Below are 13537 nucleotides of genomic sequence, written 5' to 3'. Positions count from 1 at the left end.
TCTCAATCCCAGCTGCACATCAGAATCACCTAAAGCTTGCAAAACATACCAAAAACTAGAACCTACTCCTAAGAGATTCTGAATCAACTGGTCTGGGTTGGGGACCAGCCATCAGTATTTTTGGAAACCTTTTTCAGTAATTTTAACGTGCAGTCTTGGGTGAGAATCACTGTTCTTCTAGATAATGAACAGCATTTTAAAAATTAAATATCTTAAAGTATAATTTTTGCAAACTCTTTATTATAATTATTTCACAATTTCAACCTCTAATTCAGTCTCTTTCTCCCAAATCCTGATCTACCACCTTCTTTCTCCCTTTATCAAATAAATGACGTTGCACAAGGTATCTTCCAAATATCCTTTTCAATCACTTTATACAGTACATACACTGATATATCTAAAGTAGTTCTAAAACATTCACATAAAATTGTTTCCAAAACCATTTAAGTCATAATACCACTAAAACTTTCCTCAGTAATATAACTCTAATCCTACAATATATGGAAAGACCCTTCATAACTACATATCAATAGTTACAGAAAGTTAAAGCCTTAATAAAATAAAAGATGCTTAATATTTCACTGGGGAAACAAATGCTATGACCCTTTTATAGCTCTTTAATATTTTATTCCCTAGACAAATATCTTTCAGATATTTAATTTTTCATGGACAAATACTGTAATACTTTCTAAATTAGCATTCTTCCTGCCCCTGTTATAAGTGCTATGAGGTCCTGTCCTTCCCTGCTGATCACAAGGAAATTCTCAGACAGAGTCCAAGTTTGTACCCCATGAATTAAAGAAAGCATATAATTTTGTGAAGGAACTGGTGTGTGATGGCCCCAGCCTTTGGCTGGTGGGCATTCTCCTCCTTCCTTTCTACATTGCAGTTTATAGTGGAACGCAATCCTACTTAAATTCTTAGCCCATGATCTTATTTTCCATAACCAAAGAGATGTAATGGGTTAGTGGTGGTAATTTATATAATACAAGCTATAGAATCAGGGCATTTAATAGCTGGTAAGGAACTCAGAGATAATGGTACAAACCCCTGATTCAGAAATGAGGAAATTCAGTCAAAGTGAAACAATGAATTAAGTGGCAGACCTGAAATTCAGTCTCCTCATTCCCAATCCTGTGTCCTTTCCTATTAGCCATGGCTTTTTGTCTCAATTAGCATAAGGCTTCCTGAATTTGCCTGATAGTAAATCACTAGAGGGAGAGGGTTTCTTAGAAACACAGATAAGTCCTTTCCCTGGACCAATAAATTAGAATCTACAGGGAAGAAGGCTGCGTGTTATGTGTGTTGTTTTAATTTTTGTATCATGAAGAGGTGTTTTCATGGTCAGCAAACTCAACTAAATTAGTGCATGATTATTAAGTCATTCTTTCTACAAATTATATCTAAATTCAAAAATGACACCTCAAATGCCCAGGCTGGCTAATAGTTTTTCTCTTGTTTTCTTAATATGATCAAGATGATCAGATACTCTAAAAATCCTGCTAAGAAAATCTTCTTGGCTCTCTCCTCCAGGTAACTTAAACCAGCTCCAGACCCACCTGGAGTTCTGTTAATTAGTAGCTATCTGGACCAACACAGATTGAAAATGGAAGTTATGTTCTGACTGCATATTAGAATCTAAGATTTTGTTTGATTGTTTTTAGTGCCTTCCATCTTACAGGGTTAACACTGGCATGAAAAGAAATTTAAGATGGGGCAGAGACAGAGGCATAGAGAAAGACAGAAGATGCATCCAAGAAAGACAAAGAGAGAGAAAGAACAAAACATAGTCAGCTAAACATACAGGAACACTGTCATTTTGAGGCTAAGTACACAACTTCAAATGACTGTCATCACTGCATTCCCATTCAGAGTGGTTCCCATTCAGAGTAAGATAACTGCTTCACAGTCCCCACAGCTACTACCCAACTAAAAACAAACCTAAAGCCAACTTTGAAAAAGTGCACATCCTGTACACACTTTAGTCAGATCCTTGTACCAGCAACAGAAGATGGAGGTGACAAGAGGAGAGAGATGCCACTAATACAGAAATGAGAGCTTTCAAAGCAGCAGAGAGATGGAGAGGGTGGGGGAAGACCCTCAGGGAGGACTGATATAGGAGGTTCTCCTTCACCTTTGTTGCTCATAAGTAGCATTAAACTGGGCTTTCCTGAACTTCTTTGTCTGTAGTACATTTGTCCCCAAATATTATATATAAAATATACTTTTATACAACATTTTTAGAAGGACTCTTAGAAATCTCCATTAAATATAAACACTGTCCCTACCTCTCAAGTAGTTCAATAAGGTCTGAGTGAACTTGACTATCTTTTGTGAAAAGCCTACTCAACAACCATTAAAAATTTAGGTGAGCAAATATTTGCTAGCAACATTTAACAAGGTCACTTGGGAAGGCGTGGTCATCTAAAGTTGTCTCAATCATAGAAAAACACTCTAAACTGGAAAACCGAAGGTGGTAAAGATGATGCCAAGAGGTATGAACACTGTTACTTCATTAATAAGCGTATGTGCCAGTTTCAATGTATTATGTCCCCCAAAATGCCATGTTCTTTAATGCAATCTTGTGGGGGCAGGCGTATTAGTGTTGATTAGGTTGGAATCTTTGGATTGGGTTGTTTCCATGGAGATGTGACACACCCAACTATGGTTAATACCTTTTGATTAGATTATTTCCATGGAGGTGTGGCCTTGCCCATTCAGCATGGGTCTTGATTAGTTTACTGGAGCCCTACAACAGCTCAGACAGAAGGAGCTCAGTGCTGCAGCTGAGAGAGACATCTGGAGATGGCCGCTGAAAGCAGACTTTTACTAGACCAGAGTTTGCCTGGGAGAAACTAAGAGAACATCCCCAGATGCTTAGAGAGAAATGTCCTGGGAGGAAACTATTCTGAATGCCTTTCTTCAGTAAAGGTATACACATGTTGATGCCTTAATTTGGACATGTTCATGGCCTTCAGGCTGTAAATTTGTAACCAAACAAACCTCCTTTATAAAAGCCAATCCATTTCTGGTATTTTGCATAACAGCAGCATTATCAAACTGGAACACCATATTTAATAAGCATTTATTTTTAACTCTCAACACAAAACAATGAAGGCAGTTTGTCTCTCAACTTTGGAAATTATTGATTTTCTCTTCTATTCTCTCTCTCTTTCTATTTGCATTTCCTTCCTTCTGCATGTTTCATATACTTCTATATTTGCCTCTATCTTGCCCTCCCTCTCCTCTTTCTTCCTGTTTAAGAAAAAAAAATCCCTGTCCTTAATGTCTGTCTCCTTCCTTGCAGTTAATTTTCTCCCTGCTGTATCACCTCATTCTTCTTCTGGAACTTCTGAGAGACTCACACACATAGGGTGGTATCCAGTTCCTTGATTTTCTTTGTCAGAATCAAGTAAGGTCACAGTTTTATCCTCAATACTTAATTTGTAACTTCTACTCAAAAAGTTTTTCAGGAATAGAGAGAGATTCTTCAAAATCTTTTCTTTCCATGTACATTCCATTCTTCTCCTCTTATCTAATCTATTAATTCTTCTGAATATTGTTCAATCCTTTGTGTCTATCCATTACGTCTTTCATTTCTCCCAAAAACGGAAAAAAAAAAAACTTTATTCTTTTAACACGGTCCCAATAATTTGTTTTAAATTCCTTGTTTATAAGACCACAGTGTACATACCATATGAATCCATATTTTCTTTTTCCTTTCTCAATTAGTTTTAGTTTGTGAGCAGATCTTGTTTTTTCCCTTTTCCCCTCTGTATCTCAAGCTGATTCCAAAACACCAGGCAAGCATACTGTTATTTGCCAATGCACCCACTGGTAATTTATATAGGTTCTGAGGCCCTATTTATTATACACAAGACTGTGTCTCAGGATACTATGCAGTCTTCTCCTGTATGACATAAAGAGAAGGATCAATATCTGGCCAAATTATGGGAAGGTGGAAATTTTCTTGCATAATTTGTATTTACTTTATTTTACTGTTAACTTAAACATCATTTATTTATTACTATAACCTACCAAAATTCAAAATGATGTGAAATAACAACATAAAAAGTACATTTGCAATAAAAAAAACTTTTAAAAAGAGCCAAATAATAGACATGAGAAGATCATGTACAAGATGTACAGTCATAGACTCACAGCATTATGGCCAGGGAAAGAACCTCATAAATTTTCTTCAGTTTGACACAAATTCTCATTAGATTTGTATCAGATCCACTTGATGGGTTATGCTTTGCATAGCTCAAAGGACAATTTTTAAACCTAGTGTTTTTAATTCTTTACAATATGTATTTTCTGTATTTTCTTTTAATAAGAGCAATGATATTCAAGTTCCAGGCTTTTAAATGAGAACAAAAACTTCTCATTATGCAGAGATAAAAAGCTAATGTAAGAACTGATAAAAGTTAACCACATAACAAAACCTAGAAACCTTGGTCCAGGCTGTTTATCTGATGACTGTACACAGGTTGTTCTTTGTGGTAAAAACAACTGAAAACAGTTTGTTCTATAGAGGGCTTACAACTAAACAAAACTAAGAAATCAGATTAAAGTCATCATTGCATAGGTAAAAATAAGGAAATCTTTTAATGCTTAAATATACCATTTCCTTTTGGGAAAAAGAGATAAATTCATATACACAAGTGTGTGGTGACAAAGAAACTAAAAAAAACTTTGAGAAGTTAATTTTATCTTCTTTTATCTTTTTTTTCTTACTCCCCATCAAAGGTAAACTAATAAAAAGGGAGGCATCCCATTCACAACAGATTTTAAGGGATGGCAGAGAAAACTGAACACTGGCTTAGACAACATGAACGGCTGAATTTTGAAGTCACAGCTCTGTGAATCTGATATCCAATATGATTTTATTCAAAGCCTGTACCAAGAGGTTCAGAAGTGGTTCAAACCAAAAGAAGTTGAGGAGATGCAGATTAAAACTAATGGGCTGATTTAAAGATGTTACTATGCTCTGGTGTGATCTCTAAAGAGATTGCCACTTGTTCCAGTTTGCTAATGCTGCCATTAAGCTGCCAGAAATGGATTGTCTTTTATAAAGGGGGTTTATTTGGTTACAAAGTTACAGTCATAAGGTGATAAAGTGTCCAAGGTAACACATCAGCAATTGGGTACCTTCACTGAAGGATGGCTAATAGCATTCGAAAAACCTCTGTTAGCTGTGAAGGCACTTGGCTGTCATCTGCTCCAGAGTTCTTGCTTCAAAATGGCTTTCTCCCAGGATGTTCCTCTCTATGCCGCAGCTCCTCAAAAATGTCACTCTCTGTTGCTTCTGGGGCGTTTGTATTCTCTTAGCTTCTCTGGAGCAAAAGTCTGCTTTCAAAGGCCATCTCCAAAATATCTCTGTAAGCTGCAGCTCCTCTCTTAGCTCCTGTGCATTCCTCAAAGTGTTCCTCTTGGCTGTAGCAAGCTCGCTCCTTCTGTCTGAGCTTATACAGTGCTCTAGTAAACTAATCAAGGCCCACACTGAATGCACAGGGCCACAACTCTATGGAAATTATCCAGTCAGAGTTATCCCTACACTTGGGTGGATTGCATCTCAATGGAAACACTCAATCAAAGAATTACAATCTAATCAACATTAATGTGTCTGCCCACACAAGATTGCATCAAAGATAATGGCGTTTTGGGGAACATAATACATTCAAACTGGCACATCACTAGTGCAGCTATGAGGAGCGATTAACAAATAAAGTGAATGGTAGTATTTTTTTTAACATAGTGTCTCATTTAATTTTTAAAGCCACACTACAAGTTAGACAAGACAGGGTTACCCCATCTTTAATGCAAGAAGTTAAATGACTTGCTTAAAGTAATGTGGCTTCTGTGGCCAAATCCAGAACTGTCTTACCTCTCCATTAACAGAATTTCAGAAAGAAAAATGAGATATGTCTAATAATAAGCTGTCTTGCTATAATTCTACTTTATGTAAAAATAGTACTAAAAAAATGTTTCAGCATTTAGCAAAGAGGGTAATGACAAGAAACTTACAGAAAACAAGAAAGAAGGTCAGGAGGAAGCAAAAGACATGGATCCTGGTCCTAGGTTACTAAAGTTTCTGCTTTACTCACCCAAGTATTTTACTTACTAGGATTTTGTTTCCTCATCTATTAAAATGACCTCTTTTCCCAGGGTAATTCAGTTGTTGTAAAGCATTATTCACATGCACATACACACATAAACACACAGAGTTGTTAGACATAATTATCATAATGTCATAAATTACTCTTTAATTTTTATACATGAATTTATTTGATTTTCCTAATAAGACTTGTGAATTCCAAAAAAGATAAGGATTTCTTTTATAATACCACCAGAACCCAGCATAAGGCTGAAGAAAGAATAGACATAAAATACTCGATTTAAATTAAATGTCAGCTCTGAGCTTTTAACACAGTTTATTCAGCAAATTATTGATGTAAACACCAGAAAACAGATTTTACTATTTCACAGTATAATAGTGATTAACTCACATTTTTCATCCACTTCCATTGTGTGTTTTTGGTCCTACAATTATTTTCAAGTTCATCTTGCACAGATGCACTTAAACACACACAAGTGGATTTACCATGAAGTTGATGAAACTTAAGCTTCTGGTCTCCTCGCTTTTAGCCACCCTTTCCATGGCCGGAGAGGTCTAAATGTGTTTACATGATATTTTTCATTGCAGTCAGAGACAGAAAGCTGCTTTCCATACTGACACTTCCCTCCATCACATTTCCCCTCACACTGAGAGACTTGGGAGTGATTTCAGGCATTTTTGAAATCTCACTAAAGGAAGAATGAATTAGGAATACTGTTAGTTTGGGGTCAGTGGGATATATTTAGTGGTTAACAGCACTTCTTTATCTGATTATTGCTAGCTATCAGGAGTATTTCTGGAAGCCATCTCTATCACCCACTGTGCTAACTCACCTGTATTATATATGCTCTGGAAGTACAGAACCAGAGATCCTATCCAGATATTAACAAGTTCTATAACTCCTGGTACCAGAACATATGTAGATAACAGGGAAAAAAAGCAGATCCTCTACCACCACTTGTCACCCTGAGGCAAATGGTTCCTGCTACCCAGTGGAGCTTGCTCATTGGGAAAGGTGGCTGATCAAAGAAATAAGAGAGAGACAAGGGGCCCGAAAGACAAGTGGCAAGGAATAGGCCCCTCAATTCAATTGAGTGTCCATCCCTATTGCTGCATTCCACAATCCATAACAGATTATGTCAAAAAGAGCCATGCAGTTGTGTTGGAAGTCCTATCCCTACAACTCCATCCTTGAATCCCCACTGAACAGCATGACCAAGCAATCAGTTCTCCAATCTATTTTAAACAGACTGCAGATTTTTACTTTCTTTACAACACTATCAAAACTTCATGATTTTTAAATTAAAGCATTTAAATTCCTTTCTTTGTTCAGCTATTAACAGTGAGATCCATATTAAGTTAGCAACTCCCTAGATATTTCTGTGCTTTGCTCTTAAATTATTTTATTTTTGTTTCAAAATACAAGAGTAAAATATTAATACATTTCGGTTCAGTTCAGTAATGTCAGCAATTTTCAAAAACAATTAAGAGATGGTCTGAACTTTTTTCTTAAAAGTACAAACTGAAAGCCACAGTTAAACACACACACACACACACACACACACAAACACACACACACACCAGCAACATGGTCTAACATCCCAAAAATTAATGGTGGAATATAAACTAAAAAAACAAATTTGGGTCCAAAAGATTAATTTATGATACAGTCATCAAAGAAATGAAACAGAACTTTAAAATAACATATTATAAGGTACTATAAAGTATCTTATGTACTTTTCATGTGGTTAAAACCATGGTTATTAACAAGGATACCAATGTGTCTCTCTTAACCAGTGAATTGCCAGACTGAGGCGTGACTCACATTTATGTTGTGGTCAATTAAGATACAAACTCACTATCTTATTATTTATTTTGAAAAATCATTAATGTGAAGCAGATCTAGAAACAAGTCAGTTAAATGTTTCTGGAGTGTGATGAAAAAACAAACAAGCATAGATGTACAACACAAACAGTGAACTCTAATGTAAACTATGAACAGTGAACTCTACTGTAAACTATGAACTATAATTAATAGTACAATTATAATATTATTTTATCAATTGTAACAAAGGTACCACACTAACATAAAGTATTAATAATAGGGGGTGCAGATATAGAGGAATTCTATTTCCAGTATGCTTTTTCAGTAAACCTACAACTTCTCTAATATGTGTATGTGTGTGTGTGTGTGTGTAGCAATTTTCTGCAATGTTACAAGGGACTCTACAAAAAGAGAGACCTGTGACAAGTATTTGGAGGGATAGCAACAGTAGGGCTTGAGTAGAAGAAAAAACATTTTAAGTACATGACCAAATGTTTTCTTGCAAATTAGTCTAAAATAAGATGATCAAAAATATAAGTATTACATCTAGTCTAGAGATGTAAAGATTTTCCATAATTGGAATGAGCACAACATATATAGATTCTGCAAGTACAGCAAAATCTAAAACTAAAAATATTGTTTTAGCTGGCAAAAACAATTTTTATATGTAAGTGAATTATGGTGAGTTTCCTAACTGCCTGAAATGCATACTGAATTGAAACAACAAAAATATCTATAAAATTTGAATGTTGAAATGGGAAAAGTAGAATGAGAAATTAAAGAACAGGGAAAAAAATAAATAAGCATAGTGAGACTAATCAGAGAAGCCAAGAAAGTATAATTTGTAGCAGATACAATGCTTTTGTTATTGTCAAGAAAAAACTCTAGAGACCCTAAGGATCTATTCTAGATCTTAATAATAAGCTCCTTCTATAAAATCCTTTAACTAACCCACAAATTTCCCTGCCTCTGAAATACGGTAATATTTTAACTGATAAATTACGGTATCTAGAAGGAAACATTACCTCTAAAGTGCCTCTTGGGTCCTAGAAAAAGGAACCCTGGTTCACAGCCACATTTAAAGTTTGGGGTTGATTCTGCCCACCTCACAAGACCTGCTCTCTAAGCAGGGCAATACTTTTCTAGAATAGAAGTCTCTAAAAGGAAAGAAACCAGAAAAGTCTCTCAGTTGTCTGGACTCCTACTGCTTTTTCCCTTCTCCACAAAAAATACTTTTGCTTGAATTTCCCACCATTAATTTTCATGCAGCCCATTCTCCAGGAAAACAAATTTGCATTTCCAAATACTTCAGGCTTTCCTAATTCCGCGCCTTTCCTAATTCCAGGCAGAACATCCCTTCTGCTACAAAGACCTCCCTCCCTCCCTCCCTTTCCCTCAGTCTCTGTCAAAATCATCTTGACTTTCGAAAACTTGACCCACACTATACTTTTTCTACAAATACAGTCTTTCCTCCAGCTAAAAGAATTATTATTACCCTCTTCTGATCTTCCCTGGCATTTTCATTGTACCCCTCTTAAGACTTTTACTTTTTTTCTACTTAGGTGTGCAAATGCCATCTGGATTACAGTTCTCAGCCAGGGACCTGCCTCAAAATCACCTTTATGGTTTTTTAAAAATGCAAACGCCCAGGGTGGGACCCTCACAAACTGCATTTTTAACATTCAGAAGCACCATTGTGCTATGAGCCTCTGCACTTCATTGTCCGAGTTCCCTGGAGTCATGAATTGTATCTCACATGACTTTGACCCTTCCTTCCTACCCCATAGCTGCTGACCCCTAATACAGGAGAATCTATCTTGGTGCCTTGATCACAGCTGGCAATCAAAAAACATCTGATTACTGAAGACCTACTACACTATTAAACTTTCAGTTTCTTTTCAGTATCACCCAGGTAGACATTTTATTTTATACTACTTAATTTAAATACATTTTATGTTCTATTTACTTCAATAGTCTTTTCATTCAACAAGATTGCAAGACCAGTAAGGTCTTTTGCTTCCTTTTCTATAACAGTCAGTCACTTAAACATAGCAAGTACCCAATAAAGAGTTAAAAACAACTACAGTATTCCAAGAAATTATATAGGAATGTGTGTAACTCTTCAGTGCATATAAAACAGAGAAAAACATGAGACTGATGAAGGCAATATCACTATTTGCTTTTAAGGAGCATGGACATTTTTCATTTTCCCCAGCCCTAATTCAATATGCATGATCTTTGCCATACAAATTTACAAATGATCATATAATTTGCCATAAATATCTCCGTATTATGTAACTTGGCTATAACTTAACAATAAGACCCTCTTTTTAAAAAACTGAAACATTATATCCAAATTAAAGATAATTTGACTCAACAAATGGGCCTTGCACTGGTAGCTAAGGATATAAATATGAGTAGGATATGCCTCCTGACCTTAAGGTGTTCATAATATATCCAAGGACTTGCCCAGGTAGTTGAAGGGACAATGCCAGCAACAGACCCCAAGTCTCTTAGTGTTCATTCTTCATGAGAATCAGGAGACTTGTTCATAGTGACATAATATATAAATGATTTTTATGGCAAGAATAATGAATCATTTATAATCAATGAAGGTCAACTCAGGGGAAACTGATTTAAGAGTAAAAGGAGAGATTTCACTTAACTACAAGTGTATCTAATAAGTTAGGGAGTGAAAGACTAGGTATATTCCAAAAACTCTCTATATGTAGAGAACTTAGAGTATAAATTGAGAAATGTTTTCCTGTTTTGATACCCACTTCAAGGTTGGGAACAGGAACAACTGTTTCAATGTCTTCCTGACCTAGGAAATCACAGAACAACAGACATATTGGGAGAGATATAGGGGGATTCCTTATCTAAAACAGAAAACCGAACTCTTGAGGAGTAGTCCCTATACTTCTGACCTCTCTAGGTGAACTACAGACATAAGTGGAACTTTATAACTACAACTTAATAAGTTTTGCACAGCATTACCATTGAGCCAACGTAATAACGTCACCAAAGCTAAAGCCCAAGTTGGTACAATGCTTTTCACGACTATTGCTTTGTTGTTTGTGATTATCAAAAGAAGTGCACTAGGGCAAAGTATATTTAGCTATTTAGCATGTGTTACCTAAACCTTAGGATGTATTACTTAAACCTAGACATGAATAGAGCCAGTTATTAATATAAATATTAATATAAGTAGAACATTTATATTTATAAATAGAACATATTTAAAGTGGTATGCAAAATCAACCCTCAATATATGTTAGTTTACTTTCCCTTTTTAAAAAAACTACCTAAGCAAAAACTGAATTACTCACTTAAATATGCACAGGGTTAATTTCCTCACTTATGAAGTCTGCAGGCAGGGGTTTAGCTGCTCATCATCACCACCAAGGGCCAGGCTCTTTCTACATTATAGCTCTGCTTTTCATCCTCATGCTTGTCACCTCATTGTCTGAGGATCACTGCTGCACTTTCCAACTCATATCAATATTCAAATCAGAAAGAAAAGAAAGATACAGCATCCCTCACTCCTGGCACTTTTATCAAGAAACACAAAAGCCCACCAGCTTACTTTTAGTAACTTCTTAGCCAAAACTCTGCCATATACTCACACCTAGCTATCAAGAATATCTGAAGACTAAATATTTAGCTTTTCCAGGCTCTGTATTGAGGTAGACAAGGAAGGAATATGGGATGGAGTAAACGTTAGCCAACTTACAAGTACTTTCATTACTGGATGACCCAGCAATGCATTTTTGCTTGGCGTTCAGGTTCAGTACGTTTCAAACTTTCCATGCATGATCCCCTGATGTGACAAGAAAGGAATATGTATGCCAGATGTCTGAGGACTATGCCACAAAGCATCTTGCCATAAACAGATATTTCTTTGCAGATCCATGTTTTTATCATAAAAATTCACCCCTATTTTTTCCATATTTTAAAAATTATATAAAAATTATTGGAGAGTTCTGTTGCTCTTTTAGGATGCAGAAAACCAAAAGAGAATGGTGTTCCACTCTTAACAATGAGAAAAATCCAGATAAGCTATAAAATCTTAACATTTCCTGAGACCATCAGAGAGATGAGGTTATAAGACAATAAGTAAACAAATTCCAAAGAATAATAAAAACTTCTCAGGATAGACTGGATGAACCAACTGCTTCATCATTGATAGAGCATGGAAGAGGTAGCCACCATAAAAGTGGGTAAGAAGAACACAGCTAAAATCTTAAAAAATTTTAAAGGGAAATCATGGGCTAATGTCACATTTAAAAATAAGTAGGAGCTTCAACATATAAAAGGAATCCACACTCAATGGAATGATCTTTTCCACAGGACTTCTTGGGTTCTCATAATTAAGAACGTGGGCAGCATGAGAGAGCACCTCCCTTGGTGGCACACAAATGAAGCCTCATTCACTTCCCCAGATCATTCTTTCATACTAAAAGGCTTAAGGCTTAAGTCTCTGGGGAAGAAACAGAAAATGTTCATGGGCCCAGGATCCTACATATAAAACAGAAGACTGTTCAAGTCCAAGACCCCTACAGATAAAAGGAAAAGTTTGATTGCCACAGAGAGGTAAGGCAGAACACAAAGAAATTAATGCCCCTGAGGTCCATGTGCACAAGCCCCACCGAAGACTAAGGCTGGACAAGGAGAACCAAGAAATCTCCAACCTGTCTCCACCATGTCCCTCAAACCCAGTAACAAGCAACAGCATTCTACTGCTGCTGGAAGAACAAGGGCATGGAGAGAGATCCCTCTCTGTGATGTAGGCATGCAAGGATGCTGAAAGCTGAGGCAGGGGCAAGAACACTGAAAAAAGCCCTTCAGCACCAGAGACCCCACACTAAACACAAGTTAACACCAACTACTGGAGGAAATTGTAGTCTAGTACATTAAAGGGGACTGTGGCAACAATAAAATCTAAACCCAGTTAAACTACTGATAGACTCAACCACCCATGCCTGACAGAGGAAGAAGTTTGCCTATTTCAAGGAATAAATTCTATTAGGCACAACTATACTGTTCTTCTCCAGGAAATATGTGGCATTCAATCAGAAATTATGAAAAACATACAAAAAAAAAAAAAAAAAAAACCAACACAACACAATTATCAAAAGATAAAGCAATCAACCAGTCCAGAATCAGAAATGCACTAGATATTAGAAATATTATATAGAAACTTCAGAATAACTATGATTAATATGTTAAACGTTCTAGTGGAAAAAGGCACAAAATGCATGAACATAAGGGGATTGCAGCAGAGAGATGGAAACTACCGAAGCAAAAAGTCAAATGGAAATGCCAGAAATTAAAAACAGAACATCAGAGATGAAGAATTCCTCAGATGGGTTCATCAGTAGTAAGGATGCAGCTAAAGAAAGAATCAGTAAATGTGAAGAAAGATGAACAGAAATTATCCAAACTGAAACACAAAGAAACAGAAACAGAAAAAAAAAAAAAAAGAATGAATAAAAGAGAACAGAAGCTCCAAGAGCTGTGGGAAAATATTCAATGGTATAACATACATATAATTGGAATCTCAGAAGGAGAAGAAATAAGCCACCAACTATAAG

General features: G+C 36.1%; 1 protein-coding gene across 7 annotated transcripts in view; it reads right to left on the bottom strand.

The window, feature by feature from the left end:
* SUPT3H (SPT3 homolog, SAGA and STAGA complex component) overlaps positions 1–13537 on the bottom strand; it is a 618339-nt gene that overhangs the window by 414579 nt on the left and 190223 nt on the right. The window lies entirely within an intron of this gene.

The sequence above is a fragment of the Choloepus didactylus genome, chromosome 7, assembly GCF_015220235.1.
Source record: "Choloepus didactylus isolate mChoDid1 chromosome 7, mChoDid1.pri, whole genome shotgun sequence".
Taxonomy (NCBI): Eukaryota; Metazoa; Chordata; class Mammalia; order Pilosa; family Megalonychidae; genus Choloepus; species Choloepus didactylus.
The sequence above is the reverse complement of the archived record's forward strand: the minus strand, read 5'-3'. Positions and strand labels throughout refer to the sequence as shown.